Source organism: Coenobita brevimanus, chromosome 86 (genome assembly GCF_032717465.1).
Source record: "Coenobita brevimanus isolate Jiangsu-jjx chromosome 86, ASM3271746v2, whole genome shotgun sequence".
In the NCBI taxonomy this organism is placed as follows: Eukaryota; Metazoa; Arthropoda; class Malacostraca; order Decapoda; family Coenobitidae; genus Coenobita; species Coenobita brevimanus.
In genome coordinates, this window is record NC_137039.1 from 24,675,766 (window position 1) to 24,686,231 (window position 10,466).

The following is a 10,466-nucleotide window of genomic DNA, read 5'->3' on the forward strand; positions in this document are numbered from 1 at the left end:
TCTACTCAACACGACACCTCCCTCTTCATCCTCTACCCAGCACTACACTTCCCTCTTCCACCTCTAACCAGCACTACACTTCCCTCTTCCTCCTCTACCCAGCACTACACTTCCCGCTTCTTCCTCTACCCAGCACTACACTTCCCTCTTCTTCCTATACCCAGCACTACAGTTCTCTCTTCTTCCTCTACCTAACATAATACCTCATGCAATTTTTTTTTTCCCTACTTGAACGATCTCCATCCTAAAGGGACTGTGTTCTGATATATTTTTTCATACTGTCGAGTGGCTAAAACAAGTATTGTGCATACTACATGAGGAGGAATTTCTTTTTTAATGCGAAGTAAGAAAAAATAAATAAAAGGGCCAAATTCAAGAGCTGCTCATTTTGAGAAGCCAGGACAAACTGCCTTGAAACTGAAGATTTACGGTGATAATTTCTGGGGCATCAAGCTTGTAATATTGTAAACAACTTTATGATATTATTCACACAATACATTTTATGATGCAATAATCTCGTAATAGCCTGACCTTCCATTTTTGTAGTGGCATGTATTTTCCAGTAAATGCCAACGGCCATGCCACGTTCAGTACACCGCTTCCCGTCTGATCAACGAAGTTAAGCAACGTTGGGTCTGGTTAGTACTTGGATGGGTGACCGCCTGGGAACACCAGATGCTGTTGGCATCCCTACGTGTCAAGTGGGGTTGGTGGAGGATTAGTGCCCCTCCCTGTAAAACAATTAACTCTGAGCCCTTGACCACCCCGTTTGGGATACATGGCATCTGGCAATGGATGGATGGATGGTAACCACTCTCTCTAAACATTATATAATTTCTCTTTGTACTGATAAACATCTGATATGGCATCCTTAATAAGTGTTAATACTGTGATACTGATTTTGCCACAAGCTGGTCCTGGAAGAGCTCCAGCAGTGGGATGTTTTGTGAATCATGACTCATTTATTACGTAGCATTCAGTGTCAAGGCAATTTGTATGCACTAACTCCAGGGCTATATAAATCCACTGTCACTTCTTATTACTCTTCTTTCCTTTTCAGGTGACTTTACATTAAGTGACATGCCTAAAGATTAAGCCAGGAAACCATTTACAACGCTGAGTGGTAACCATATAACCCAACCATATGTGTTCCCTGCATGTGAATAAGTTCTTGGCAGGGGGTTAGTGCCCCTCCCCATAAAATAACCAACTCAATGACAAATGGCCACCCCTTATGGGATTATAGTGTCTGACTATAGACAGATGGACTACGTACACCAAATATTAGCTGTAGTAAGAACTGTCTCCCTATACTGAGAGAAAGTAATCAAATGTAATACTATTCTTGTACGGTAACACTAAAGACAGGTGGGTGAAATCATGTATATCAACTTTCTTGAGATATCACTCATTACATTTTGACTTTTGGTAACACTGACCCCTTCCTGCACAGACACTTGTTTGTTTTAGCTACTGTGTATAGTCACTACCCAGCACCTACACCCATTCAAAACCTGCACTAGTGCTTCAAAAACATCTGTTCCCATCATACACCAAGCACTAAATTTCAGATATATTTGATACATTTTTTATTCTCCCCTCATAAATGGCCCCCAGTCAGAAGGAACTGTGCTGTAAAAATACAGTATATGGAATTTCACAGTACAGGTCATCAGCCCCGACCACCTTCACTATTCACAGTCCACCAATGGCTGTGGCCATCAACCTTTTTTTTTTCCCCCTTAAAATATACTTTACTTTTATTATTTCAGACTATACATACATACTACCTATAAACACAAGGCCACTACAGCCATCCAAAAATCTCCAGCCAAACAGGAACCTTCAAAAACCTTCACCAACACCCACCCTTCAGAAACAACTCTACCCAGAGAAACATCAATACACCTACTCTCTCTCTCTCTCTCTTTAACATGGTCTAAAAGTGCCTTGTACTCTCTCATGAATACTGAGTTGACATGAATACTGAGTTGTAAGAATACAGTATATAAGCACTAAAATGTGATGCTTGTTATGAATGCTACGGAAAAAATGTAATCAAAACCTGCACTACACAGAGTGCTTCAAAAACATCTGTTCTCATCCTATACCCAACACTAAATTTCACAAGGATACATATTTTTTTCCAACCCTCTTAAAACGGCCCCTACTCCAACGGAACTGTGCTGTGAAAAGCAAATAGAATTTAACAGTACCGGTCACCGGCTCCGACCATCTGCAATACCGGTAGCCTAACTGCTGTCCGCCAGTGGCTGTGACGATCATCCACTTTTTTTTTTTTCCCCCTACTATTTCAGACCATACATAGCTACTACCTAGATATACATGGCCACTACAGCCACACAAGAGAAGCCTTCAAAAACAAAAACCATCAAGAGACACCCAACCTTCAGACACAACCATACCCAGAGTAACACAAATACATCTATACTCTCTCTCTCTACTCTAACTTGGTTTAAAAATGGTTTATGCTCTCTCATGAATGCTGAGTTGTAAGAATACAGTAAACAAGCATTAAAATATGATGCCTGTCACAATGAAAAGCTATGGAAAGAATGTAGGTCTGTAATATTTTGTTTCTGCCACTGAGAAATGTTAAAAAAAGCTGCAAAAATAGGAAAATTTGTGCCAAGTTTGAGTGAAATGAGTATAACCAGACCAACAAAATCATCATCTTTTTCTACTTCAAATCCAACACAATATACAACTGGCAGACAATACACTATGCCCACAGTGTAATGCCTCCTCCCACACCATACCACACTCACATTTACCAGTGTAATGCCTCCTCCCACACCACACCACACTCACATTTACAACAGTGTAATGCCCCTCCTCCCACACCATACCACACTCACATTTACAACAGTGTAATGCCTCCTCACACACCATACCACACTCACATTTACAACAGTGTAATGCCTCTCCCACATAACACCACACTCACATTTACAACAGTGTAATGCCTCCTCCCACACCATACCACACTCACATTTACCACAGTGTAATGCCTCCTCCCACATCACACCACACTCACATTTACAACAGTGTAATGTCTCCCACACCACAACACACACACATTTACCACAGTGTAATGCCTCCCCCCACACCATACCACACTCACAATTACAACAGTGTAATGCCTCCTCCCACACCACACCACACTCACATTTACCACAGTGTAATGCCTCCTCCCACACCATACCACACTCACATTTACAACAGTGTAATGCCTCCCACATCACACCACACACACATTTACCACAGTGTAATGCCTCCTCCCACACAACACACACATTTACCACAGTGTAATGCCTCCCACACTACAACACACACACACACACCACACTACCACAAAACACTCACCACATGTACCACAGTGTAATGCCTCCTCTCATGCCATAACACACAGACCACACTACCACAACAGGCAATCCTTCAACATACGTCTCTGGGGCTGCCAGGATTTCTGTAGTCAGTCAAGTGGGATTACTAGCCAAGATTTACATTAACATAGCAAATATTCTTCAAAACACCATAATCTTATCTAATGGGCTCATCATCTGCTGACAAAGGAATTAAATTTATCATAAGAATTAATTTGTCAGCTTGAAAGGAAGGTGGGGGGGAAAAGACTGTCAATAGAAGTGATGGGAGGGTCAGAAGCCTGTCATGATTTTTAGCACTATGAGAACAGGGTCTTTCTCCCAATTTCCCTCTCTCTCCTGATAGTAATATCTGAGGTGGGGGCAAAGAACAAAGAATGAACAAGCTTTAAAGTGGGAGAACTATCAGTACCATGCCTAGAGAAGTGGACTAATCATCATCATCATCATCTTCGTAACCAATTATTTTTCAATCATCATCATAACCATTTTTTTCAAGCAGACATCCCCTATTCATTTTTTATTGCATATGGATGAAATATATAGGGCCCATAAATCAAAGAGGAAACCCAATAGAGAGAGACACTGGCCAACTGCAAGCCCAGTGAAATGGCTCATACACTCACCATTCAAATTCTAAATCTTCATGTGCACACACACACACACACACACACATAAATGAAGACATGCTAAGAAGGATAATAACATCATTCATTAGACCAACCCTGGAATATGCATCAGTAGTCTGGAGTCCTCATCTCAAAAAGCATATAGACAAGATTGAAAAAGTTCAAAAGGCCGCTACAAGATGGATACCAAGCTTAAGGGACCTAAGCTACGAAGAAAGACTAAATAAACTGAATCTACCAACACTACAGGAGAGAAGGAAAAGAGGTGACATGATAATGCTATATAAGTGCATATCAGGAAAGGAGAAAATAGACATAAATGATTACTTAACATATGGAGAAGCATCAGCAAGAGGACACTGCAAAAAACTGCATAAGAAGAGAGGTGATAAAGACGTAAGGAAATTCAGTTTCCCAAACAGAGCAATTGATCAATGGAATGCACTACCGAATGAAATAGTGTGTGCCAAAACAATTCACAAATTTAAGGATATGTACGATAAATATGGTTTAAGACACGGGACAGTACGAGCTTGACTCATTCCTGTAAAGATACAATTAGGTAAGAACAATTAGGTAAGAACACAAAATCATGGGGACATCACACATCCTTGCTCACTCCAACACTGATATTAAACCAGTGTCATGTACAATATTTCACTCTCTCACTATTTCTCCAGAATCACAAGCCACCACAACTTAATCCAAGACACCAACACCATCACAAACAGCCATACAATACACAGACAAAGAAAGTGCAACAATGTAGGAGAAATATCGACAGCATAGCCTAAGAATAAGCATAATGATAGTAATTTTTAAAATGGATAAACAATTGGCTGTGATGCTGGAGTGTTTACAACTTAATACAACATAATCTGCCTAACTTAACATAGCATACTGCACAAAATAACCTACTCAACACACAATATTGCTGATTTCTGAGATGCCATGAATTAACAGACTATATGGACCTGTCAGGCAAATTAGTTCTTGTACATGCTTAGGAAAATATGGCAAATGACCGATATGAAACAGTATATCAAAATATTTCAGTCTATTGGGGCACCTTTGCATCTTTCCATATAGTCATACAATTTTAAACTCCTGAAGATGGCATTAAATACACAGAATAGAGATATTAAGATAACATATTACAATTCAACACATACATAACTATAGTCAGTTTATTTTCATCTGACAAAACAAGGCAACTTTTAGAACTTCAGTTCTAAATCATTGGTGTATAAAATTCAATACGCCTTAGTGATGAGGTAGGGATGAGTCTCCTTGGTTATTGTTCAAATTAACTCTCCAGTCTGACTACACTTGGCCATAATCCAAGCTATTAGGTTATGAATCTGTGGCTATATAAAATTTGATAAGCCTTAGTGATGAGGTAGGGATGAGACTCCTTGATTACTATTCAAATTAACTCTCCAGTCTGACTGCACTTGGCCATAATCCAAGCTAGAGGTTACGAATCTCTATCAGGTGAAAGCAAACTGACTACAGAATAAATCAACAAATAAATAGCCACCAAAAAAACACACCCACATCAATATATAAACATACCGTCAGCCACAGGGGGGCAAAAAAATTACAAACAAAAACCATATTAACGACACATGTTCGTATATATGCAGGGAAAAATCTTAACTCATTAATCTCTGACCTAAATGAAGGTAATCAACTGGGGATTTTTAATGAATGGAATCAACTCAAGATACTCATTAATCTTAAACATTAATGAACAGTAATTAATAAGACTGCTTGTTAGTTTTAAATTCTCAGTGCTGTTTTGGGCAACACATTTTTCTTTTTAATGCAGAGATTAAAAAAATAAAGGCTGCAATAACATACAAAAAAGAGCCAATGTCAAGATCCATTAATTCTGAAATTCCTGGACACACTGTTTAAAAGACTCGAGGTCATAGGCAGAGGGAAATACAGACTGAGGATGACAATTTCATAGCTGACCTGTTGCCAATTAAAATCAAACAAAGAAGGACAACAGTACATATTTTTTTTCAGCATATTTTTTCCTGTGGCAGACTGTGCAGTACACTACTATGACAAGGCAATAATAATAATGCAAAAATAACAAGAAAATGGGCATATAAATATAACAACCAACATCAATATTTCAGGAAGGATAATATATGAAAGACATCTATTTTTATTGTTGGGTAAAAAAGCCCTATGGCTTTCTGCAAAGTCCTTTTATCTGCCACATTTATTTACGATCTTTTGGGCTGATAACAACAGCCGTTGTGGTGGTCCCACGCTTATTTCAACTAAGAATCATGGTCAATGCTGGAAAAACTAAATGCTGGAATTTAATCAAAGAGGCAACATGAGCTTTTGATTGAGAGTTAAGCTCCAGAATTCTTACAACAAAGATCATCCTCTAATAATCTTTTTCAGACATGTGTGTGCATCTTTCAGCAGTCTACTTTGGAAAATGACATGCATACATCCTTAGTCAAATTTATCAGCTCAGTTAACTACATCTCATTCAAGAAGCTAGATGATCAGCACACACAGAGAAGCTACAAACAACTGATATTGTTTTATTTAGTCAGGGAGCAAACATTGTATTGGCAAAAATGCTGTAACTGATGCACTATTGGTTCAGAGAAGTGGTTTGGTTACAGCACTACTAAAGAAGAATAAAGGACCACAGCAACAGCAGCCCACAATTTACTAAACCATATTACAGGGCTGCCCACATACATCTGATGGTGTCGGTTCAGTCTGCGGGCATGGGGGATGCATGTATTTTGACAACTTTATTCAATTATGCTCTGTTTAACTGGGTACTAAATTACCATCTTTCCTTTGTAAATGCTAGCTGAAACAAGACTAACATGGTGCTAGTCATGAAGAAGTGCAATGGAAAGGATGTTGGGCCACAGTGCTATCTTATTCTGCCAGTGAGGTATGGGAAATGAATCTGCATAGGGAAAAAAATCTCATGTCTCCTTGTGTCATGCCTCTGTGCCATACCTTGCGTGTCATGTCTGTCTGTCATATCTGTGTGTCATGTCTGTCTGTCATATCTGTGTGTCATGTCTCCTTGTGTCATGTTTCTGCATGTCATGTCTCTGTGGTAGTTCAATTTGTACATGGATGGAGCTAAAAGAGAGATAATAGGCAGGGATGTGAACATATTGGCATGTCTAATGAGAGAGGGTAAGGTGTGGAAACTTACTGAACTGTTGCTTGCTGATGATACTGTATTGTGAGGAATGTGAACTACATGGCTTAGTGAATGAGTCTGGGGGTGCATGCAGGAAATAGAAACTAAAAGAGAATGTATATATGGGTCAAGTTATGATCTCTGAGGGAAAAGAAGTCACAGCATACACAGTGAGACTGGATGGTGAGGGAATAGAGAGTGCATCCAAGTACTTGAGTGTGATAAGTAAGGATGGAAGGAAGTGCTTGAATGGGTACAGCAGAGTAGAAAGGTTGCTGGATCATTGAAAGCTGTGATAAGGAGCAGGGAAATGAGCATGAAAATGAAGTGAGAAGTGTGAAAACACAAAAATGAGGAAGTAAATTGTTGTTAAGAAAAATACTTTGCGATGGTTTGGCCATGTAGAGAGGGTGGACAATGAGAGACTGACTACAAGTCTATGTGAGCGAGGTGGAGGAGGAGACCAACGATGAGATGGAAGGATAAAGTGGAGAGATACATGAGGGAGGGGGGTAGAAATGAGAATGGAAATGAAACTTGGATCCTGTTGGAAAGACACAAGTCAAGAGTGAGAGCAGTGGAAATGAAGTGAGGAGTGTGTGGAGTTTCATGGACAGACAGATATACAAATGAGGAAGTAAAGATGCACTGTGGTGTTATTAGGAGAAATACTTTGAGACAGTTTGGCCATGTAGAAGATGGAGAACGAAAGACTGACTAGAAGAAGGTATGTGTATGCTGTGGAGGGGGAGGGGAGACCATGGCTGAGATGGAAGAATGGAGTGGAGAGATGCGAGGGAGGGGGATGGGAGTTGGAGAAAGGGCAGTCAAGTGGCAGATGACAGTGCAACATGGAGTTAATTTGTTTGTGGCCCCCCCTGCTGGGATTGAGATGTCTGGCACTAGATAGATAAAAGTCACAGGAGGATAAAAATTTCTGCTCACTAAAATGAGTGAACTTTAAGCAATTACTGAAGCAAATGAAAGATATATTTTAATTACTATATAAAAAATGCAAACAATGGATGCAATCACTATAAAGTAAGAAAGGGTTATGGGAAACAGAAATGATGCAGGGTAGAGATGGTAATGCTGACTGAGACTTCACCATATAAATCATCATAAATATAATCATGAAAATCAATATAATAATCATCATCCATTATAATTACAATCATCACTGCATTCATCATCATCATAGCCTCTTCTTCCCACTTAAAGATGGGGTATGGTGTTGTTCAAAATGTAAGGACAAAACACATGGGATCAGACATGTTACATATGAACCACCCTGTATTTTTTAACATCTGTGGCATATAACCAGGACTTTCTGCATCTGTTTGTGATGTACAGGCATGTGCAAAAGTATGCCGACAATACTCCACCAGCACTAACTTGTATTTCATATTTATCACTCTTGCCCAGATGACAAGAGAGTAACATTCCTTCTCTTGCCTGTTCTACCAATGCTTGGAACAGACACCTTCATATGGTAATGATAAGATACTGAAGCTGACAGGTTATACTAACAGCCTTCAGTTCCTTTACAATCCCCCTAAAGGAGAATGGTGGACTATGAAAGGATGCAGTCTTTACCACAAAAAATATTTCAAACAACACCTTCCATTCCTACAGCTGGCAAGGAAGTGCCTACATACTTTTGCTCAAGCTCAGGACAGAAGTCTTGCTAAATTTACATTTCATAGCCTATGGCTGTGTACAGATGGCCTTAGTCGCTTCACTCGAATCTGGTGAAGAAGTCTTCTTTCAGAGCTGACAGCGGGACGTAATGAAACTGGTTGCTCGATATGACTAGTAAGCAAAGTGGACATCTCGTGACTACGATAACTAACAAGCCAAGTGGCTTCTTGCTACCCAGGATATAAGTTACCACTACATTTGGTGGTAAAATACAACTAGACTGTCACACGGTGGTGTAAAGAGTTATGGCACTCCCATTAGGTATTACATCAGTCAGTAGTTAGTCCCAGGTCTCTTGCAAAAAGGGGAAACAAAAAATTGGTGAATGAATGAGTGGCTGTAAATGTGTGGTCCAACATCTCATAGATGTGAACAAAGTGTGCAACATCCGGCTTGCAATATCCATTTAAGGGCATATGCTCAATCACTGAAGCATTGCCTGGGCCGTAAAAAATAAAAAACAAAAGAACCGTGAACACAACCCCCTCATACAGCATTGCGCCCCCTTACTGTACAGCCACAATGATGTTATTGCAAGCAAGGGCTGTGTGCATGTTTACTTATATAATCATCCACCTGTGTGCCACTTATCCTTCCAATATATGCAACGAAAACCCCTTCTCTTTGAACTCTGAAAGCCTCCATATACCGATGTAGGAACAGATATATATCATGGCACACAATGGTAGGTTGTGTGTGCTGTAAAAGTGAGTTACCCAACCACCCAGTTATTTCCCAATCCCCCAAAACCCAACTAGCAGCAAAAGGGACTTGGGACCACGCTACACAAAAGTAAAACAGCAACTAATTCGGAATGAAATTTTTAAATGTTTATTTTTTACCATGCAGACTTTTCATTCATTTACTGCCAGCATAAAATTTAAATCTTCTCAGTCTGATTTGGAGCTTATTTTTTAACATGCGTACTGGTACTTAGCGTTCTAACTTTCACATGTGGGAATTGACATGGCCGAGGTTCGTAAACAACGAGTAACACCGACAGTGCAGGGTCGATTGGTGTGGGTGATTGAAACAGAAATCATTGCAACAATATACACAAGTACTTGAAACAATTGGCCAAACCACAGGCTATAAAAATCTGTCCACTATGCATCAATTACAATACAAACAACATAATAATAATCAATAATCATAATTCACTGGGGTGTCTTTTGGGTGGCTCTGGAGACTTGCTAAGAAACCATGTTAGGAAATTACCACAGCCACAAAGACAAGCCACTTTCACTGAACTAACACCAGACATTGTTCAACTGAGAGAAACACTGTACTAGCAGTCAAAGACATCAAAAATACATGGGGAACCTTTCCATCACAAAATTCTTGCAGTATATCTAGCTAACACTGCAATCTACCTACTATCTATGTGTATCTATGTAATGTTTATCTATCTGTATACAGTAACCCCTCCAATATCCGGATCAATAGAGCCATCGGTAGGTTCGGATATTGGTTTCGTCCGGATATTGGGCCCCAGCTTATGGACTTGTACTTATGGACCCTAACTCA

The 10,466-nt window shown here is 39.7% G+C and overlaps 1 non-coding gene across 1 annotated transcript; it reads left to right on the top strand.

Moving 5' to 3' along the window:
• The first annotated feature begins 568 nt into the window (after window positions 1-568).
• Window positions 569-687, top strand: LOC145410888 (5S ribosomal RNA). The gene has a single exon (XR_013899339.1). It is a non-coding gene; the product is annotated as a 5S ribosomal RNA (ribosomal RNA).
• The last annotated feature ends 9,779 nt before the right edge of the window (window positions 688-10,466 follow it).